The following is a 22248-nucleotide window of genomic DNA, read 5'->3' as shown; positions in this document are numbered from 1 at the left end:
TTATAAAGTACAAGCCGGATCATTTGCGAGGTTTTCTCTGAAACGTGCGTGTCCGGCCGACAGTTTCCACTTTTGTTTGTTTTATGGAAAGGTGTGCCAACACGATTTTTTGAGTTTATGGTTAAAATGATGGATCGGCGTAAGTCTTTAACTGTAAAAAAAGATAGAGATTATCAGAGGTATTGAGAGTGGCATCGGTAAGGCGGAAGTTGCTAAACAAAAGAAACTGGCAAAAACAACAATATCTACAATTTGGAGTAATCGCAAAAAGATCAAGAAAGCAAGTGACTAAATCGCACAGGATTAAAAAAAATTAAAATCCTGTAAGTTCACATGTAGATAAAGCTCTTTTACAATGGTTTCAGGCTCGAAGATCCGAAAATATTGCAATAAGTGGTCCAGTTTTGAAATCGAAAGCCGAAGAATTAGCCAGGGGATTACAGGGTGAGGATTTTAGTTGTTCTACGGGTTGGCTCGAACGTTTTAAAGTTCATCACAACATAAACGTGGGAAAAATTTCTGGTGAAGCAGGAGAAGTTGTGAAATGTGAAAAATCTACTTGTCATTTATAAGTCAAACCTGCTAGCGTGGATGGCTTCAGAAATTTTTCATAAGTATTTAAAGGATTGGGATGAAAAACTAAAACGCAGAATAGAAAAATATTGCTTCTGGTTGACAATTTTGCATCTCATCCAAAAAATCCAGTCGTCCAACCAATGGATCAGTGCATAATAAAACGCCTTAAGACGTATTACCGCAGATATTTTTTGTATTGTTTGATCCAGTCATTTGAAAATAAAGAACCTTTCAATATCACTATTCTAGAGTCCATAAAATTATTTGCACAATGTTAGAATGATGTTACTTCAACCACTATTTCAAGTAGCTTTCGACATGGAGGTCTGATAAAATTGGAAGATGAGTTTGATTAAGACGATGACTTACCTCTGGCTCGAGAAGTACAAAGTACAATGACGACATTGACTTGGAGGTTTCCTAAGTAATTGGTTGCGCATTGCACATTGAAATGTATCTTCCTGAGCTGGATAGCTTCCCAACTGTTGATGATAATTTAATAACAACGGACTTACTAACGGATAATGATATTATGACTGGAGTTTTACAGCCAAATGATTCTCAAAGCTCTGGTAAAATTACAATCTACTGATAATATAACTGGGAGGTTGAGAGGCACATCGAGAATATGAAATTTGAATTGAGATAAAATAAACAAACAAAAATAACGAATTTTTTTACTCAAAAAGAATGAAGTTTGTATTTTTACTTGTTTGTTGTAAAGTTTATATAGATAGATAAGTTTTTAATTAAGGTAGTTTAGCTTCTTTCGTTTTTTAGTACCTTAAAACCTCCACGTGATTTTTTATAAAATAAATTAATATTTGTTTCTAAATTAAAACATATATAGTTTGTTGAGAATATGTTATTTAAAAAAATATGTTTGATATACCTACAATTTAATTTTTTAAAATTCAACTTCTGTTATTTTAATGCATTACCTAAGAAAGTGTAGTTTTCTTAAAAAAAAACCTTAGATGGCCAACTTATGCTAATGTTAAATATTAATTAGGCACGTTCCGAAGAGTGTAGCATTTTTTTTGCTTATTAGTTTTCTTTAGCTGCTGTATTTAAGCGTTGAGAAAATAAAAATAAAAATTTATAATTATTTTACACTGTCGACTTGGGTTTATTTAAATTATTTTGTTAACGTTGCTGTATGTAATTAGATCAGTTGAATTAATACAATACATGTCCCAAACGGTACGCTTTTGTGAAATTATTATCTTTATACCTATTTATGTCGAGTTTGTAAATTATTTTATGCAAATATCGTGTTCATTTTCGATTGCCGTTAGATATTTTCGTTGCCGGAACGGAACCAGTTTAACGCGTTGTCACGGAAAAGCGTACAAAGCGCAACAAGCCGTTGTTCATACTCTACAGATAATTAATTCGTGAAACGAGGCTGGCGGCTCCACGGAACTAATTTTCGACATACACTTTGGTTTACGACAAATTCTGTTATTAATTATTAATTTTATAGAATTAACCCACACATTCGGACAAATACAGGGTGTTAGGAAATTGACCTCGGAACCTTGGAGAAAATATTCAACGTGGTTAGTTTGTCAAAATTCATTTGTTTTTTAAATTTTATCCAGTGGGCTAAATAGCTGATATTTTACACACAACCCTGATTTAGTAAAAGTCATCGTTACAAAATAAATGTGTTTCAGAAATTTGTCACTAGAGGACACTTTAGCTAGAACATTTTTTTAATTTTTTCCTGCATTTTATTTATTTAGATTGATATTGCAACATTGAGCAGATTGCCTTAAGCAGAATCACGAATCCTTAAAATTGTTACTCTTGTTTAAAGTCGATAAGTGTTATCGTTTATCCACAAATCGATTTTTTATTCTCGACTCGAATTTTACCTGTAAATATGATTTTATCTAACTGGACTTAATGAAATTTCAAAAGTCGTTGTCACAATCCGTTAAAAATTAGTTTCTATTAAAAGAGCTTATTATCCAACTGGTCCATCAGGAATATTCATATACTGAATATCGCGATATGCATTTCGAATTTTTGTTACATGACTTACTGCCACTATTTTACGACGTTGAAACTTTCGTCCAAGTTGCCGAACTCAATTTCCAAACACCCTGTATAGTTTATTTTGCAAAGATGCGAAAATAGACTGAAATAAAATTTTAAGCTTATGAAAACGCATATCATGTCAAATGTCATTTGTCAATGTCAAAATATAAAAATGGCCACACACAGCGGCATTTATTTTTTCTGAAAATTTTATGATTGTAAATATTAAAGATGCCAGTTCCATTTTACCTTCTTTTGATTAGCTTCAAAGTGACTTTCACTTAAAAAGAAACACGTGATATTGTTGAAGTACCTTAGAATTTGCATTACACAATAATTCAAAAATTATAATACAGTAATAATAGTAATATAATAATAATAATAATAATAATAATAGTAATAATAATGAATCACCATAGAACATTAGACGCAAAACTCTGTGTTTTGTGACAACACTTCACCGACACTGGAATGTTGACCCGTACTTATCTATGTGAATTAAAGAATAATAATAGACTTTAGACTTTATTGGCCATTAAATACATTACAAGAACAAAAAATGGTCACGCCTGTGAATAAAAATGAATTAACACAATACCAAACACATTCTAATAACATTCATAGAGAGCAACATAATTATCAGTAGTGATTAAGTATAATATAGGCTTCCCCCACTCCTCTCCCTTTTGTGGGCGTATCCTCCTTCCCCACGACTCTCTAGCTCCTCCGCCTTTACCCATAATCCCTTGAAACTGGTCCCCATTGGATAAGCAACCAGAAATGCGATTTAATCAATCTCCCCACCTCTAGTTTGCGATGGCGGCGAAGCCAATCAGAGCCCAGATATTTTCCCACCCCTAAGAAAAGCAATGGCGTCAATGAGACTTGTTCATATTGTTCGCGTGACCATCTGCACCCCCTAGCGGTTCGAATGTAAACTAGTGTCCCCTCTTGGAATAAGATTTTCTTTAATAAGGTAACCCCACCTAGTGAATATTGACCAAAACATTTATTTTAAAAACATATAATTCTGCGAATGTGTACCCTCGCGGGTACAAACTGTACTTTTATTGCGCACAAAGGACAGGGGAAATAAAGACGAAAAGTGTTGGATTTCTTTTCTCGGAACTGGAAGCTGGCAGGCACCACCAATAATATCTGCAAAACAAAAAGCTGGTTAAAATTTTCATTAATAAAGTAGGATATTAGAAACCGTATACCTTTTTAATTTACTAAGCCATCTACCGTGCGTTAACTTCATACATATTTCCGCATGCTTCTGTTTTAAGGTATCGTGAAATATTTGACTATTTATCTGGGAAAAGTTCATATGTCGAAAATATTATGTGTATGTGGCCGTGGTAGGCTTTCTTTGCTATTATAATTTTATTTTTATTATTTAATATTTACAAAATTAATTTATCTATCTTATTGATGATTTTGATTTTCTTTGCTATTTTTATTATTTAATATTTTCAAAATTAATTTATCTATCTTATTGATGATTTTAAGATATTGCAGTCAACTTTACTATTTCATCAATTTCTTTTATTTATTGCTGATCTTTGAGGATAGTGTACATACTTTTTTTCGTAACTTATCTGTATCTACCCTTTAATTTCCTATCAATCCATAAAGCAAACTCGAAAGGCATCTTAACTAAAAAGTCATATACTTTAAAGCTGCTGCGACTACTACATGAAAGTGTGTTTCTATGCAATCTCAACAATAATGAAATCTGGACGCTTATATTAAATACTGTAATACTCTTCTCTGCTAACGCTCTAGGAGACGCTATTTGAACCCTGTTCAAAGAAAAACTTCTACAGCCCAAATAACCTCTCTGAACCATACTTAAGCGCATCACTCTTTCACTGTCTTGCAGCCTTCAGATTAATATTCCGTACTAACTACGTATGCCATACACGAAACGTTCTCTTTTCTAATTTTTTTCTATGCGCTACATTAACGAACAGGATCTAAACTTTTCTGTCTGTGTATTTTGTTAGCCACCTTAAAAAATTAAAAAAAAGGTATGCGAACCTAGAGGATATTTTCCATATTTTTCACAAATGGTGACAACAATTAATGCAAGTATTATTTTTAATAATAATCCATCTTTCGCTAAGACACGAAAACATCGACTTTTTAATTCTAATTTTTCTCATAGAGCTTCCCTTTAGTCTCTATCTGTTCTTTAACTAAATCCCCACCTTTTTGAAAAACCAACCTCTAAAAATAGTTAATTTTCTCTAATTTAAATTTGTACGTTTTCCGCAATATGTGTGAATATTTTCGCTAGAGCATTTAGTTACTTAGTACATGTCCTAATCAATATTTTAAAAATATAATTCTAATGATACGTGTTTACGATTTGAAGATAACGAAATATTCCCCAGTTTCATAAATGAGAGCTCACTGCCAAACTACCAAACATCACAGTACAAACTACCGTACTACGCCCCCCTGGACAAAATCAGGTCAGTCAGCGTCATTAATTCTACCTGCGTTAACGAATAGCGTATTGTTAATTAAGGTTTAATACGCAGAAAATTTAAGTAACAAATAATCGCAATGAAACTCACTAACATCATAAATTATTAAAAAAAAATTAGAACAGTTGGAATTTACTGGAGTAACCAATTTGGCACTAAAAATGGAAATTTTCGATACTCTACTAGGTGCCTACAATAAATTTTACTATTATTTTTAATGCAGAGACACAACGATTTTCTAGTTCTGAATTTGATCAGGGGTATATGACCATAGTTTACGCCGACTCTAAAAGGCATGCAGTCTATTGTTTTTGAACGCCCCATTTTGTGTATTATGTTCAAAACAGAGACTCTCTGGGCTTACGACTACAGCTACCAGCTACTACTTTCAATAATATTAACACAAAAAAAAGTAGGTGGCATTTCTATAATACGTGCAAAGTTTATGTGAAACTGACTGGAAGACAGAGTAATGCACCAATATGTTACTAAACATATCTCGATAGAATTCCGTAAGAGCTTACCTCCAAGTTTCCTCATTTAGTCAGTCAAAGCATCAAATGGGAAATTCCAATCCAACATATGTAGTGGTGGAAATATATCAACCGCCTACGTTACCGAAGGTGCCCGACTGAAGCTTCTGCGTCTTCTTTACCCCACATGCCTACTTAAAAAGATACTGGTCTAAGTCTCAATATTCCTGTTAAAAAAAAGAGAGGTTCTATATTGCCACAAATATGTGTTTTCAAAATTTTACCTGATTTGGCGACGACTACGCTGAAACTTTCCATATCTCGTGTCCCCATGACTGGTCTGTTTCATATATCAAACCTCACCTCGCACGGGTTTGAACCTCCTTTAAAAAAAAAAACAGGCAAGACTTATACTTATCATATCAAAGTAATACGAGGAACTTATATTTTATGCCAAAACTTATTTCATCACCTCCAAAGGGGAGTAGGGGGTTTCTAAAGTATGGTAGGTACATCTCTTTCATTTTTTAATTAAAAAAGTGACACAATTACGCGACGTAACTCGATCCGGATCGTTAACGCGTCTCAAGATGGGGGTTTAGAGATGCTGAGGTCATTAAATTGATTCACTATTACCAGTACATACTGAAACCCCCTTATTTCCAAAATAAAAAAAATTGTTAACTGTTAACACAACAAAAAAAACTATTTTCTCACCAATTATATTTCTGGGTCGTTTTCAGAATTTGTCCAACGTAAAATCCCAAGAGGATAGGGCCGCAATTTCGAAAAATGTTCATGTCTCCCCACTATGCATTTGTACAAGAAGCAGGGCCGGATTAACAGCAATTATATTCTTGTCAGTCAACATACAGCCGCCGATTGAATTCTCGGATTCTGCTTTACTAGTTGCCATGGTCTGTCAAATATGTTACTTAAAAATTGTATATATTTTTTTTTTACAAATAATATACCTTTCCTAAAATAATTCCGCCTTTGTCAAGTTGGACACGGGCACGTCTGTCCGCTTTGAAAAGCGCAGGCGTATGTATCTTCCAAAATGATCCAAGCAGGCCCGGATTGCCAGCAAATACACAACTCCCCGATTCAATTCTAAGATGTTGCTTCACGAGTTACCATGATCTGTCAAATATTTTAATTAAAAAAAAATCTATTATTTAGCAACAATATACCTTTTTAAAAATAATTTCGTCTTTTTTCAAGTTCAACAGGACACGTGTGTTCGTTTCAGTTGGACAAGGGCACGTCTGTCCGCTTTGAAAAGCGCGGCGTATGTATCTTCCAAAATGATCCAAATTGTTAACCTTTTTTTGATTCCTCGTTCCCCGATTCAATTCTGAGATGTTGCTTCACGAGTTACCATGATCTGTCAAATATTTTAATTAAAAAAAAACTATTATTTAGCAACAATATACCTTTTTAAAAATAATTTCGTCTTTTTTCAAGTTCAACAGGACACGTGTGTTCGTTTCGAAAGGTTTCGTAGTCTGTAGCTCTGTCGAATTCTCCAAAATTCGTTAAACCTTCAGATATTTTCAAAATTTGTCCAACGCAGACTTCCACTCACGCAGTTTCGAAAACTTTCTGGTCTCCCCGCCATGCATTTGTACACGAAGCCGTTCTGGACTATCAGCAAACAGCACATCCGTCATTTTTCTTCTCGGATTCCGCTTGACGAGTTACATCGATCTGTCAAATATTTAATGTAAAACAATCTTATCTATTACTTTTACCCAATATTAAGTACCTATTCAAAATTAGTAGCGCCTTTTCGAGTTCGAAAGGTTTCGTAGCCTATAGCCCTGCCGAAATGCCATTGCATTTGTACACGAAGCAGGGTCGGATTGTAAGCAAACAGCACCCCCGGTCACTTTTCTTCTCGGATTCTGCTTGACGAGTTACAACGATCTGTGGAATATTTAGCGTAAAAAAAAATTATCTATTACTTTTACCAAAAATGAAGTACCTATTCAAAATTAGTAGCGCCTTTTCGAGTTCGAAAGGTTTCGTAGCCTATAGCCGTGCCGAAATGGCATTGCATTTGTACACGAAGCAGGGTCGGATTGTAAGCAAACAGCACCCCCGGTCACTTTTCTTCTCGGATTCTGCTTGACGAGTTACATCGATCTGTGGAATATTTAGCGTAAAAAAAAAATTATCTATTACTTTTACCAAAAATGAAGAACCTTTTTTCTTTAAAACAGTTCGTCCTTTTCGAGTCTGAAAGGTTTCGTAGCCTATAGCCCTGCCGAAATGTCATTGCATTTGTACACGAAGCAGGGTCGGATTGTCAGCAAACACCACAAGCGTCACTTTTCTTCTCGGTTTCTGCTTGACGAATTACATCGATCGGTCAAATATTTAATATAAAAAATATCTATTTTACCAAAAATACGTACTCTTCTAAGATAAATTAGCTCTTTTCGAGTTTAAGAGGACACGTATGTCAACTGTAGGATGTTTTATTATTATATTTTCCAGTGTCTATAAATTAATAAACAACAGAAGCTTCCGAATACAAAAATTTCAACATGAGTTTTTTTTTTCTTGAAACTTAAAAGTTCTAACCCCTAAAACCATATTTTTAATACGCTGGCGGACGTATAACAATCCCCAAAAATTACCATATTTAAATTGTTACTATTGATATATTTCTATTCCGAACTTAACTCAATACATGCAAAAAAAACTAGCGAATTATATTTATTATCTCCGATGGGTGGATGATCGAGAAACGTTTAAATAAATCTACCTTTCTGTCTCTCTTTTTCTATATAGGTCACTCATTCTCTCTATCTGTTACTTTCCACAATCCGAATTTACACTTGGCCCCCCCCAAAAATCTTGTAAAATTTTATCTGCTTAACTTCTTCGCGTTGTTCATATGGCTGAATTTTTTGGAAGATATATCGTGCGTTATTTCTATTAAAATTCTGTTTCCTTTTTACCTACTTCAAAAACGTAAGCGAGCATTTTTGGTTGTTTTATTAAACAAAAATTGATACTAAACAAGATCCGTATCTCCGACCTCAGCCTCCTTTGATCACTCCCCAATTTTTTTTAAATTAAGTATAGAAACCTCGTCGAACATATACATAATACTAGGTCAAAATGTTACGCGGTTACTCATTAAAGTCGCAATTCCGAAAGCTTCTTACCTATCTTTTTCCAGTCTTTTTTGTTTTATTTATCCGTATATGAAACACACATTGAACACAAAACTTAAACTCGTTGGCGATATTGCATTAAGCAACAAACGCGGATAACAGAAACGAACCCTTAACACAAACGCTTCTTTAAACTTCGACTGACACGTGAAACAACCCGCATTCCTACGAAAGGCAGGTAAACCAAGCAGGTCAAATTTTAAGCTACCCTCCAGTGTCGTCATAGGTTGGGGCATAGTAAATAGCGAATACAACAAAGCGGTAATTTATAATAATTTAATTTGCATTTTATTTAACTTAAGTTGTTTTGTAGAAAATGAGACATTTCTGCAATTAATCAATATACTACGAGTACTTTTCCGCTTAATTACTATTTTTGAGAAACAAAAGGAAACGTTAGATTCCATTCAAACTTTTTCGGTTTTCATGATATCTCGCGTTTATTTAGAAGCTAATGGCCTGTGGCCTTAACCAGACGTTTCCAAAGCCTGGTTCTTAACAAACACGAAAAATAGAGTTATATTGCCACCGAAAATCTGAATTTATGTTTAAAAATGTAACTTCCCGTATTTAAACTATTGCCTGCATTGGCGCCTATATTTTATAGTTTTTTTTTGTATCCTATTTTTTTTTGTTTTGCTTGCAAATGTGTGTCCATTTTTCGGGTACTGGATTTTTTTTTCTCAAATTATTACAAATTACTCAAAACGGAGTTAAAAAGAGACGAGGAGAAAAGGGAAGAACCCTTATTTCTCCGACACTGACCTCCGATGTTTATAAAAATTGACGCCTTGACACCCTCCCCGTGAATATTTTACAAAGGATTTTTAAAATTTAACTTCCAAATAACGCATACTCTCGCCTAGTGTCACAGTTTTGGGCCCATTTTGCTATGGTTAGACAGGTTTATTCTTGTACATTGTCGGGACAAAAGAAGCATCTCCTTCATCCAAATTGATTTTTTCATACCTAATACAACAGCTGCCGGGCATCATCTCGCCTTAATTGTTTCTATTGAATTAATTTTAGTTACAAAAAATTAGATGATCGTCAAAATTGGCATAAAAAGATAATCAAGATTTAATTAAAACAAGAATATGCACAAAAGAAAAGAGATAAACTCCGACACGGGAAACAAGGAAATATCGCTGAAACGGCAACTGATCTAGCGCGCGCCTTTTTTAAAAATAATAATTTTTCAAAAGAATTCTAGGCTAAGCTAAATACCTGGTGCAACAAAATATTGAAGGATCTTCATGATCCTACCTGTGAGCGAGTAGAAAATTATTTGCAAAGAGGATAAAGGTATATCTTAATATAAATAGTTTCACTATTGATAATATGTCCCCTTTTAAAATGGCGCATTATTTGATACGTACTTTTTTTTTTCTTGTCAGAGCTTGTCTAAAAAAAAGTGGGATGGATGGAGGTTCTCCGTCAGGTTTTTTTCCTGTCGAAACAAGTTTGTGCGGCGTTCGCTTTGGATCTGGGGAATGGGTGGGGTTATACATATATAAGCTATAAGAAATTTTAATTTTTTATTCAGTTTCCACTCATACAATTTCGTGTTAAGTGCAGAGTGAGAAAAATGTCAGAAGTCGAAAATTATAAAACGCAAGCATTGGATTCGTGGGGAAGATTTGTGGTCAATGCGGAAATAATCCGCGAACAAAAATACATTTACGAGGCAGCAATTACGCTGCCGGAATTCGGACTAGAAATTACCTCAGGTCTTAGCCCAGCAAGAATCTTCGCTCCGGCAGTGAAAGTGAGCTTTCTCCCCTACGTTTTGTCGGAGAAAAGAAGCATTTCGTTCGACGAGATGGACTTCACAGAATTAATACAACAGCTTCCACTGTTATTGTTAGCAGGCCCGTAGTAAAGTTATGTATTTAACCTGCTTCAAACTCAGCTGTCTACAATGTGATGGTGAAGTCTTGGTCAAGATTGAAAATAGCGAGGGTATACTCTATATTTCGAAAGACTGGGTACAGGAATTAATTACCATAAGCAAATTGGTATTTAAAAGAATACGAGTACTGTCTCGTTTGAACTTTTACGAGTACTACGATAGAATATTGTATTTGACTATAGATGAAAATTTGCTGGAAGGCGCCAAAATCTTTCCGCATATAGAATATTTATGTTCTATGGAAGAGAGTGAGCAGAGCTACTGCATGGAGGACTACATGCGTTTTGGAAAAATGCAGATAAAACAAGATATCAACAAAAGGATAGCATGGGACATACCTGTGTTTTAATAGAAATTTACCTGTAAACTAATAATAATAAATGTTTTTTAAAATTCAGTGTGTGTGTATGTTTTATCCTTACCCCCCATAAAAAAGTAAAAAAAAACAAGTAATTGCGTAAAAATAACTTTATTAAATAATAAAAAAAATAACAACAAAATATATTCAAACAAAACATAGTACCACCGGAATGAAACCTTCAGAAATTACCCCAACAACGGAGATTCTCGCATATAATTTACCAAAAAAAATTTGCAGTGGAAAAGTCAAAGTTCAAAGCTGGCGTTGCAGTGAGCATAAGTGGCACAAATCGACTATTTGGTAGTACGGTTTTTGTAATTCGACTTCATAAAACGAACCTTTTGATTTAACGCCCCTCCATATCTTCCAAAAGATACGTAAGAGGGAAGGAACCACTTACTTTAACAATCTTGAAATTTTCGGGGTGTCCAATTAATTTCATAGCTTTTGTCAAAAACCGATTTTGTGCCACTTATGCTCACTGCAACGCCAGCTTTGAACTTTGACTTTTCCACTGCAAATTTTTTTTGGTAAATTATATGCGAGAATCTCCGTTGTTGGGGTAATTTCTGAAGGTTTCATTCCGGTGGTACTATGTTTTGTTTGAATATATTTTGTTGTTATTTTTTTTATTATTTAATAAAGTTATTTTTACGCAATTACTTGTTTTTTTTTTACTTTTTTATGGGGGATAAGGATAAAACATACACACACACTGAATTTTAAAAAACATTTATTATTATTAGTTTACAGGTAAATTTCTATTAAAACACAGGTATGTCCCATGCTATCCTTTTGTTGATATCTTGTTTTATCTGCATTTTTCCAAAACGCATGTAGTCCTCCATGCAGTAGCTCTGCTCACTCTCTTCCGTAGAACATAAATATTCTATATGCGGAAAGATTTTGGCGTCTTCCAGCAAATTTTCATCTATAGTCAAATACAATATTCTATCGTAGTACTCGTAAAAGTTCAAACGAGACAGTACTCGTATTCTTTTAAATACCAATTTGCTTATGGTAATTAATTCCTGTACCCAGTCTTTCGAAATATAGAGTATACCCTCGCTATTTTCAATCTTGACCAAGACTTCACCATCACATTGTAGACAGCTGAGTTTGAAGCAGGTTAAATACATAACTTTACCAGTCGGGCCTGCTAACAATAACAGTGGAAGCTGTTGTATTAATTCTGTGAAGTCCATCTCGTCGAACGAAATGCTTCTTTTCTCCGACAAAACGTAGGGGAGAAAGCTCACTTTCACTGCCGGAGCGAAGATTCTTGCTGGGCTAAGACCTGAGGTAATTTCTAGTCCGAATTCCGGCAGCGTAATTGCTGCCTCGTAAATGTATTTTTGTTCGCGGATTATTTCCGCATTGACCACAAATCTTCCCCACGAATCCAATGCTTGCGTTGGATAATTTTCGACTTCTGACATTTTTCTCACTCTGCACTTAACACGAAATTGTATGAGTGGAAACTGAATAAAAAATTAAAATTTCTTATAGCTTATATATGTATAACCCCACCCATTCCCCAGATCCAAAGCGAACGCCGCACAAACTTGTTTCGACAGGAAAAAAACCTGACGGAGAACCTCCATCCATCCCACTTTTTTTTAGACAAGCTCTGACAAGAAAAAAAAAAGTACGTATCAAATAATGCGCCATTTTAAAAGGGGACATATTATCAATAGTGAAACTATTTATATTAAGATATACCTTTATCCTCTTTGCAAATAATTTTCTACTCGCTCACAGGTAGGATCATGAAGATCCTTCAATATTTTGTTACACCAGGTATTTAGCTTAGCCTAGAATTCTTTTGAAAAATTATTATTTTTAAAAAAGGCGCGCGCTAGATCAGTTGCCGTTTCAGCGATATTTCCTTGTTTCCCGTGTCGGAGTTTATCTCTTTTCTTTTGTGCATATTCTTGTTTTAATTAAATCTTGATTATCTTTTATGCCAATTTTGACGATCATCTAATTTTTTGTAACTAAAATTAATTCAATAGAAACAATTAAGGCGAGATGATGCCCGGCAGCTGTTGTATTAGGTATGAAAAAATCAATTTGGATGAAGGAGATGCTTCTTTTGTCCCGACAATGTACAAGAATAAACCTGTCTAACCATAGCAAAATGGGGCCCAAAACTGTGACACTAGGCGAGAGTATGCGTTATTTGGAAGTTAAATTTTAAAAATCCTTTGTAAAATATTCACGGGGAGGGTGTCAAGGCGTCAATTTTTATAAACATCGGAGGTCAGTGTCGGAAAAATAAGGGTTCTTCCCTTTTCTCCTCGTCTCTTTTTAACTCCGTTTTGAGTAATTTGTAATAATTTGAGAAAAAAAAAATCCAGTACCCGAAAAATGGACACACATTTGCAAGCAAAACAAAAAAAATAGGATACAAAAAAAAAACTATAAAATATAGGCGCCAATGCAGGCAATAGTTTAAATACGGGAAGTTACATTTTTAAACATAAATTCAGATTTTCGGTGGCAATATAACTCTATTTTTCGTGTTTGTTAAGAACCAGGCTTTGGAAACGTCTGGTTAAGGCCACAGGCCATTAGCTTCTAAATAAACGCGAGATATCATGAAAACCGAAAAAGTTTGAATGGAATCTAACGTTTCCTTTTGTTTCTCAAAAATAGTAATTAAGCGGAAAAGTACTCGTAGTATATTGATTAATTGCAGAAATGTCTCATTTTCTACAAAACAACTTAAGTTAAATAAAATGCAAATTAAATTATTATAAATTACCGCTTTGTTGTATTCGCTATTTACTATGCCCCAACCTATGACGACACTGGAGGGTAGCTTAAAATTTGACCTGCTTGGTTTACCTGCCTTTCGTAGGAATGCGGGTTGTTTCACGTGTCAGTCGAAGTTTAAAGAAGCGTTTGTGTTAAGGGTTCGTTTCTGTTATCCGCGTTTGTTGCTTAATGCAATATCGCCAACGAGTTTAAGTTTTGTGTTCAATGTGTGTTTCATATACGGATAAATAAAACAAAAAAGACTGGAAAAAGATAGGTAAGAAGCTTTCGGAATTGCGACTTTAATGAGTAACCGCGTAACATTTTGACCTAGTATTATGTATATGTTCGACGAGGTTTCTATACTTAATTAAAAAAAAATTGGGGAGTGATCAAAGGAGGCTGAGGTCGGAGATACGGATCTTGTTTAGTATCAATTTTTGTTTAATAAAACAACCAAAAATGCTCGCTTACGTTTTTGAAGTAGGTAAAAAGGAAACAGAATTTTAATAGAAATAACGCACGATATATCTTCCAAAAAATTCAGCCATATGAACAACGCGAAGAAGTTAAGCAGATAAAATTTTACAAGATTTTTGGGGGGGGCCAAGTGTAAATTCGGATTGTGGAAAGTAACAGATAGAGAGAATGAGTGACCTATATAGAAAAAGAGAGACAGAAAGGTAGATTTATTTAAACGTTTCTCGATCATCCACCCATCGGAGATAATAAATAACATTCGCTAGTTTTTTTTGCATGTATTGAGTTAAGTTCGGAATAGAAATATATCAATAGTAAATATGGTAATTTTTGGGGATTGTTATACGTCCGCCAGCGTATTAAAAATATGGTTTTAGGGGTTAGAACTTTTAAGTTTAAAGAAAAAAAAAACTCATGTTGAAATTTTTGTATTCGGAAGCTTCTGTTGTTTATTAATTTATAGACACTGGAAAATATAATAATAAAACATCCTACAGTTGACATACGTGTCCTCTTAAACTCGAAAAGAGCTAATTTATCTTAGAAGAGTACGTATTTTTGGTAAAATAGATATTTTTTATATTAAATATTTGACCGATCGATGTAATTCGTCAAGCAGAAACCGAGAAGAAAAGTGACGCTTGTGGTGTTTGCTGACAATCCGACCCTGCTTCGTGTACAAATGCAATGACATTTCGGCAGGGCTATAGGCTACGAAACCTTTCAGACTCGAAAAGGACGAACTGTTTTAAAGAAAAAAGGTACTTCATTTTTGGTAAAAGTAATAGATAATTTTTTTTTACGCTAAATATTCCACAGATCGATGTAACTCGTCAAGCAGAATCCGAGAAGAAAAGTGACCGGGGGTGCTGTTTGCTTACAATCCGACCCTGCTTCGTGTACAAATGCAATGCCATTTCGGCAGGGCTATAGGCTACGAAACCTTTCGAACTCGAAAAGGCGCTACTAATTTTGAATAGGTACTTCATTTTTGGTAAAAGTAATAGATAATTTTTTTTTACGCTAAATATTCCACAGATCGTTGTAACTCGTCAAGCAGAATCCGAGAAGAAAAGTGACCGGGGGTGCTGTTTGCTTACAATCCGACCCTGCTTCGTGTACAAATGCAATGGCATTTCGGCAGGGCTATAGGCTACGAAACCTTTCGAACTCGAAAAGGCGCTACTAATTTTGAATAGGTACTTAATATTGGGTAAAAGTAATAGATAAGATTGTTTTACATTAAATATTTGACAGATCGATGTAACTCGTCAAGCGGAATCCGAGAAGAAAAATGACGGATGTGCTGTTTGCTGATAGTCCAGAACGGCTTCGTGTACAAATGCATGGCGGGGAGACCAGAAAGTTTTCGAAACTGCGTGAGTGGAAGTCTGCGTTGGACAAATTTTGAAAATATCTGAAGGTTTAACGAATTTTGGAGAATTCGACAGAGCTACAGACTACGAAACCTTTCGAAACGAACACACGTGTCCTGTTGAACTTGAAAAAAGACGAAATTATTTTTAAAAAGGTATATTGTTGCTAAATAATAGATTTTTTTTAATTAAAATATTTGACAGATCATGGTAACTCGTGAAGCAACATCTCAGAATTGAATCGGGGAACGAGGAATCAAAAAAAGGTTAACAATTTGGATCATTTTGGAAGATACATACGCCGCGCTTTTCAAAGCGGACAGACGTGCCCTTGTCCAACTGAAACGAACACACGTGTCCTGTTGAACTTGAAAAAAGACGAAATTATTTTTAAAAAGGTATATTGTTGCTAAATAATAGATTTTTTTTAATTAAAATATTTGACAGATCATGGTAACTCGTGAAGCAACATCTCAGAATTGAATCGGGGAGTTGTGTATTTGCTGGCAATCCGGGCCTGCTTGGATCATTTTGGAAGATACATACGCCTGCGCTTTTCAAAGCGGACAGACGTGCCCGTGTCCAACTTGACAAAGGCGGAATTATTTTAGGAAAGGTATATTATTTGTAAAAAAAAAAATATACAATTTTTAAGTAACATATTTGACAGACCATGGCAACTAGTAAAGCAGAATCCGAGAATTCAATCGGCGGCTGTATGTTGACTGACAAGAATATAATTGCTGTTAATCCGGCCCTGCTTCTTGTACAAATGCATAGTGGGGAGACATGAACATTTTTCGAAATTGCGGCCCTATCCTCTTGGGATTTTACGTTGGACAAATTCTGAAAACGACCCAGAAATATAATTGGTGAGAAAATAGTTTTTTTTTGTTGTGTTAACAGTTAACAATTTTTTTTTATTTTGGAAATAAGGGGGTTTCAGTATGTACTGGTAATAGTGAATCAATTTAATGACCTCAGCATCTCTAAACCCCCATCTTGAGACGCGTTAACGATCCGGATCGAGTTACGTCGCGTAATTGTGTCACTTTTTTAATTAAAAAATGAAAGAGATGTACCTACCATACTTTAGAAATCCCCTACTCCCCTTTGGAGGTGATGAAATAAGTTTTGGCATAAAATATAAGTTCCTCGTATTACTTTGATATAAGTATAAGTCTTGCCTGTTTTTTTTTTAAAGGAGGTTCAAACCCGTGCGAGGTGAGGTTTGATATATGAAACAGACCAGTCATGGGGACACGAGATATGGAAAGTTTCAGCGTAGTCGTCGCCAAATCAGGTAAAATTTTGAAAACACATATTTGTGGCAATATAGAACCTCTCTTTTTTTTAACAGGAATATTGAGACTTAGACCAGTATCTTTTTAAGTAGGCATGTGGGGTAAAGAAGACGCAGAAGCTTCAGTCGGGCACCTTCGGTAACGTAGGCGGTTGATATATTTCCACCACTACATATGTTGGATTGGAATTTCCCATTTGATGCTTTGACTGACTAAATGAGGAAACTTGGAGGTAAGCTCTTACGGAATTCTATCGAGATATGTTTAGTAACATATTGGTGCATTACTCTGTCTTCCAGTCAGTTTCACATAAACTTTGCACGTATTATAGAAATGCCACCTACTTTTTTTTGTGTTAATATTATTGAAAGTAGTAGCTGGTAGCTGTAGTCGTAAGCCCAGAGAGTCTCTGTTTTGAACATAATACACAAAATGGGGCGTTCAAAAACAATAGACTGCATGCCTTTTAGAGTCGGCGTAAACTATGGTCATATACCCCTGATCAAATTCAGAACTAGAAAATCGTTGTGTCTCTGCATTAAAAATAATAGTAAAATTTATTGTAGGCACCTAGTAGAGTATCGAAAATTTCCATTTTTAGTGCCAAATTGGTTACTCCAGTAAATTCCAAGTGTTCTAATTTTTTTTTAATAATTTATGATGTTAGTGAGTTTCATTGCGATTATTTGTTACTTAAATTTTCTGCGTATTAAACCTTAATTAACAATACGCTATTCGTTAACGCAGGTAGAATTAATGACGCTGACTGACCTGATTTTGTCCAGGGGGGCGTAGTACGGTAGTTTGTACTGTGATGTTTGGTAGTTTGGCAGTGAGCTCTCATTTATGAAACTGGGGAATGTTTCGTTATCTTCAAATCGTAAGCACGTATCATTAGAATTATATTTTTAAAATATTGATTAGGACATGTACTAAGTAACTAAATACTCTAGCGAAAATATTCACACATATTGCGGAAAACGTACAAATTTAAATTAGAGAAAATTAACTGTTTTTAGAGGTTGGTTTTTCAAAAAGGTGGGGATTTAGTTAAAGAACAGATAGAGACTAAAGGGAAGCTCTATGAGAAAAATTAGAATTAAAAAGTCGATGTTTTCGTGTCATAGCGAAAGATGGATTATTATTAAAAATAATACTTGCATTAATTGTTGTCACCATTTGTGAAAAATATGGAAAATATCCTCTAGGTTCGCATACCTTTTTTTTTAATTTTTTAAGGTGGCTAACAAAATACACAGACAGAAAAGTTTAGATCCTGTTCGTTAATGTAGCGCATAGAAAAAAATTAGAAAAGAGAACGTTTCGTGTATAGCATACGTAGTTAGTACGGAATATTAATCTGAAGGCTGCAAGACAGTGAAAGAGTGATGCGCTTAAGTGTGGTTCAGAGAGGTTATTTGGGCTGTAGAAGTTTTTCTTTGAACAGGGTTCAAATAGCGTCTCCTAGAGCGTTAGCAGAGAAGAGTATTACAGCATTTAATATAAGCGTCCAGATTTCATTATTGTTGAGATTGCATAGAAACACACTTTCATGTAGTAGTAGTCGCAGCAGCTTTAAAGTATATGACTTTTTAGTTAAGATGCCTTTCGAGTTTGCTTTATGGCTTGATAGGAAATTAAAGGGTAGATACAGATAAGTTACGAAAAAAAGTATGTATACTATCCTCAAAGATCAGCAATAAATAAAAGAAATTGATGAAATAGTAAAGTTGACTGCGATATCTTAAAATCATCAATAAGATAGATAAATTAATTTTGAAAATATTAAATAATAAAAATAGCAAAGAAAATCAAAATCATCAATAAGATAGATAAATTAATTTTGTAAATATTAAATAATAAAAATAAAATTATAATAGCAAAGAAAGCCTACCACGGCCACATACACATAATATTTTCGACATATGAACTTTTCCCAGATAAATAGTCAAATATTTCACGATACCTTAAGACAGAAGCATGCGGAAATATGTATGAAGCTAACGCACGGTAGATGGCTTAGTAAATTAAAAAGGTATACGGTTTCTAATATCCTACTTTATTAATGAAAATTTTAACCAGCTTTTTGTTTTGCAGATATTATTGATGGTGCCTGCCAGCTTCCAGTTCCGAGAAAAGAAATCCAACACTTTTCGTCTTTATTTCCACTGTCCTTTGTGCGCAATAAAAGTACAGTTTGTACCCGCGAGGGTACACATTCGCAGAATTATATGTTTTTAAAATAAATGTTTTGGTCAATATTCACTAGGTGGGGTTACCTTATTAAAGAAAATCTTATTCCAAGAGGGGACACTAGTTTACATTCGAACCGCTAGGGGGTGCAGATGGTCACGCGAACAATATGATCAAGTCTCATTGACGCCATTGCTTTTCATACGGGTGGGAAAATATCTGGGCTCTGATTGGCTTCGCCGCCATCGCAAACTAGAGGTGGGGAGATTGATTAAACCCCATTGGTGCTTGCTTATCCAATGGGAGCCAGTTTCAAGGGATTATGGGTAAAGGGGGAGGAGCTAGAGAGTCGTGGGTAAGGAGGATACGCCCACAAAAGGGAGAGGAGTGGGGGAAGCCTATATTATACTTAATCACTACTTTTGTTTCTTTTGTATTTGTGCATACCAAACGGCCTGCTTTCCACATTGTAAGTATCCTCAAAAAATTTAGCTTTGCTAAAATAGCGTATAGTAGTGCCAAAGCAGGTTTACACTCGCTTAAAATTTTATTTGTTGCCCGAGGTTATTTAAATTGGGGTTACGCTTGCAGATATACTTATTACAGCGCATGCAAAGTTTTCAAGGGGGCAGCGTTTATTTTACGTAATATAAAGTTTAATACGAGTTACGCGAAACCCTCACGCTTAATCCTTATTTTAGACGTCAGCAAATTAAGAGCCGGCTCAGTTATAAAGCTTTGAAGGTTTTAATCTTTTCGCGTTCGTTAGAAGTCCCCTTTCTCGTTACGAAATAATATCGGTACGCAATGCGTCAGTATTTTTGCGGTAATGAGAAATTAAAATGGCGTATACATGGTTATTGACTCTAAACGGCACGTGATTGCATTGAACATGTTTTACTTTTTTGATATGTATAAAGTTCTCAAAAGGGCCAAATATATCAAAGTTGTACTTTTTAAAAATTAAATTGAATCAACATACCTATTATAGAATTTGTGGGTTCTGTGGTCAGAATATGTGTGGGTTTTAATATCGTATATAAGGCGATTCATATCTCCGTACCTCAGATACTTACTATTGAGTTTAATATGGCTCATAAAAATGTCGCTTTAGGAAGGAATTTTACAGGGCATTCAAAGTTTAAATTTTAACGAATTCGACACTTATTTGGACGGGTTACTAAGTATTATTTAGATAATACGATTTTTTTTTATGTGGCGAGTTATGGTTCAAACGTGATGAAAAATCTGGAGTAATGGTCAATTTTCCGTAGAAAATTTACTTTTGTTTAAACGACCTAACTCTGCCGGTCTTAGGCTTATTTGCATTTAAGAATTTGTAAGCATTTTTTTTTAATTTTTGGATAACAATACTAAAAAACCTTCAAGTCAAATATTGAAATTGCCCTCCATCTAACTGAATACATTCTACAATACACTCGGAAAATTTTTTTTCAATATTAAACAAAACTTTTACTTCCACTATTTCTAACGTTTTTCGTTTTTCACGACTCCTTGTATTTTCTACCGCAACTCCTGGAAAGGACTAAATTTTATAACCTATATCCTTTAAGTAAGGCCATATTAAGGAGTCCAGTGGATTTAAGTGTAGATTTCTTGGTGGCCAAACAAATTCACTTCTACGGAAAATCCGCAAAATGTGGTCGGGTCCCATCATGCAAGGGCCAGTGCTACATCTTCTAGGATTACCTTTAAATTTAAATAACAATGAAATAACGAGGTCTAGTTAAATTGGCAAACAATTCAAAAAGACTTATTAAAAAATCAAAACTAACACCACACCAAATGTTCACCCTAAACTAAGGTGAAATTGTCTGGTTCCTACAACATGTGGATTTTCAGGATCCCAGAAATGATTATTATTCCAATTAAAGATTCTTTGTTATGTAAATGTAGCGTCGCCGGTAAAAAGAATCTTATTAAGAGAATTTGGGGTTTCGGTTAGTATATGTTGCAAATTGTAGGCGAAATGCTTTTGTTTCATCTAAATGGTTAAAAAGATTCGTTAAAGGTTTAAAATTAGTTTAGAGCATGCTTCACAGCGTCAAGGAATCTATAACAAATGAAGCGGGCCACACATATACATACATATTCAGAATGAACTTCGATATAATATTGTTATTCCATTTTGTTGTTTCCTTCTTTTTTATAAATATCAGTATGTTTTCATTGAATATTTCATGTTATTCTGGGTAAATGAGTTTCAAAGCATCTGTTTTATTTATAAACAGCACCTACTTCAATTAATTACAATTAATTGCAACAAGGCGGGAACGTCTTAAATATCTATTATTTTAGTTATGTATGCATTGTATCGCAACATAATTAGTAAGTTGTTACGTATGTAAATTGAAAAATAATCAGAAACTATAATGGTAATATAATATTAAAAAAGGTTACAAATATTGTATCCTATCAATTGGATTTTTGTCGCCAATAAAAAATCGAATTTGTTGCCAGTGTCTTATCCATCATTAGGGAGTACCTGATATCGTGCATTGGATATGCTTGCGGTTTGTATGATCCTCACTGGTGCACCGTTTTTAACAACGCGGTATACCTAGTGCTCTCGTTTTGAGGGTTGACATTTTGCAATCCCATGTGGCGCCCCCATAAGTTTTGTCAAATGTTATTAGGCGTTCCAAGTTTTGCAGCTGTTTTTTTAAAATGTTTTTTGAATCTCCTACTCTTAGGTGAAATGACGCCCAAGATTTGCTGGTTCCGAATCAACGAATATCTTCAGCTTTAACAATTCAACCAGTATTGAACTGATATTCCAAATGTCAATTTTAGACACCGGAAATTTGGTTTGAAATGCTCTTAATTCACAATTACGCCGAACAATACACAGCACAATCATACAAGTTCGCAGCATGGAACTTACAATTTTAATCGGAAAGTTATATGTGATTACTTTAAATCTATCTACCACAGATAATACAAAAGAAAATAAACGGTCCTTGCTAAAGATTAAGATCGCAAAATAGATGATAAATTCTCTTATTATCGGTCACCATTTAGGAATATATGAAACTTCCTGGTTCCTATTCGTTTCAAATTTTG

At 34.5% G+C, this 22248-nt stretch overlaps 1 protein-coding gene and 2 long non-coding RNA genes across 5 annotated transcripts in view; 1 reads left to right on the top strand and 2 right to left on the bottom strand.

Annotated features, from left to right (window-relative positions):
• Nucleotides 1–22248, bottom strand: part of LOC132700334 (uncharacterized) — an 89167-nt gene that overhangs the window by 7690 nt on the left and 59229 nt on the right. The window lies entirely within an intron of this gene.
• Nucleotides 3575–6499, bottom strand: LOC132701318 (uncharacterized). The gene is made up of 4 exons (XR_009618764.1): nucleotides 6308–6499; nucleotides 5875–5973; nucleotides 5642–5817; nucleotides 3575–3780 (listed from the first exon to the last, which is right to left on the bottom strand). It is a non-coding gene; the product is annotated as an uncharacterized LOC132701318 (long non-coding RNA).
• On the top strand, nucleotides 16122–19302 carry LOC132701292 (uncharacterized). The gene is made up of 5 exons (XR_009618752.1): nucleotides 16122–16283; nucleotides 16338–16539; nucleotides 16872–16970; nucleotides 17028–17203; nucleotides 19069–19302. It is a non-coding gene; the product is annotated as an uncharacterized LOC132701292 (long non-coding RNA).

Source organism: Cylas formicarius, unplaced genomic scaffold (genome assembly GCF_029955315.1).
Source record: "Cylas formicarius isolate icCylForm1 unplaced genomic scaffold, icCylForm1.1 PGA_scaffold_4__25_contigs__length_36172078, whole genome shotgun sequence".
NCBI lineage: Eukaryota > Metazoa > Arthropoda > Insecta > Coleoptera > Brentidae > Cylas > Cylas formicarius.
This window is presented reverse-complemented; position numbering and strand designations above follow the sequence as displayed.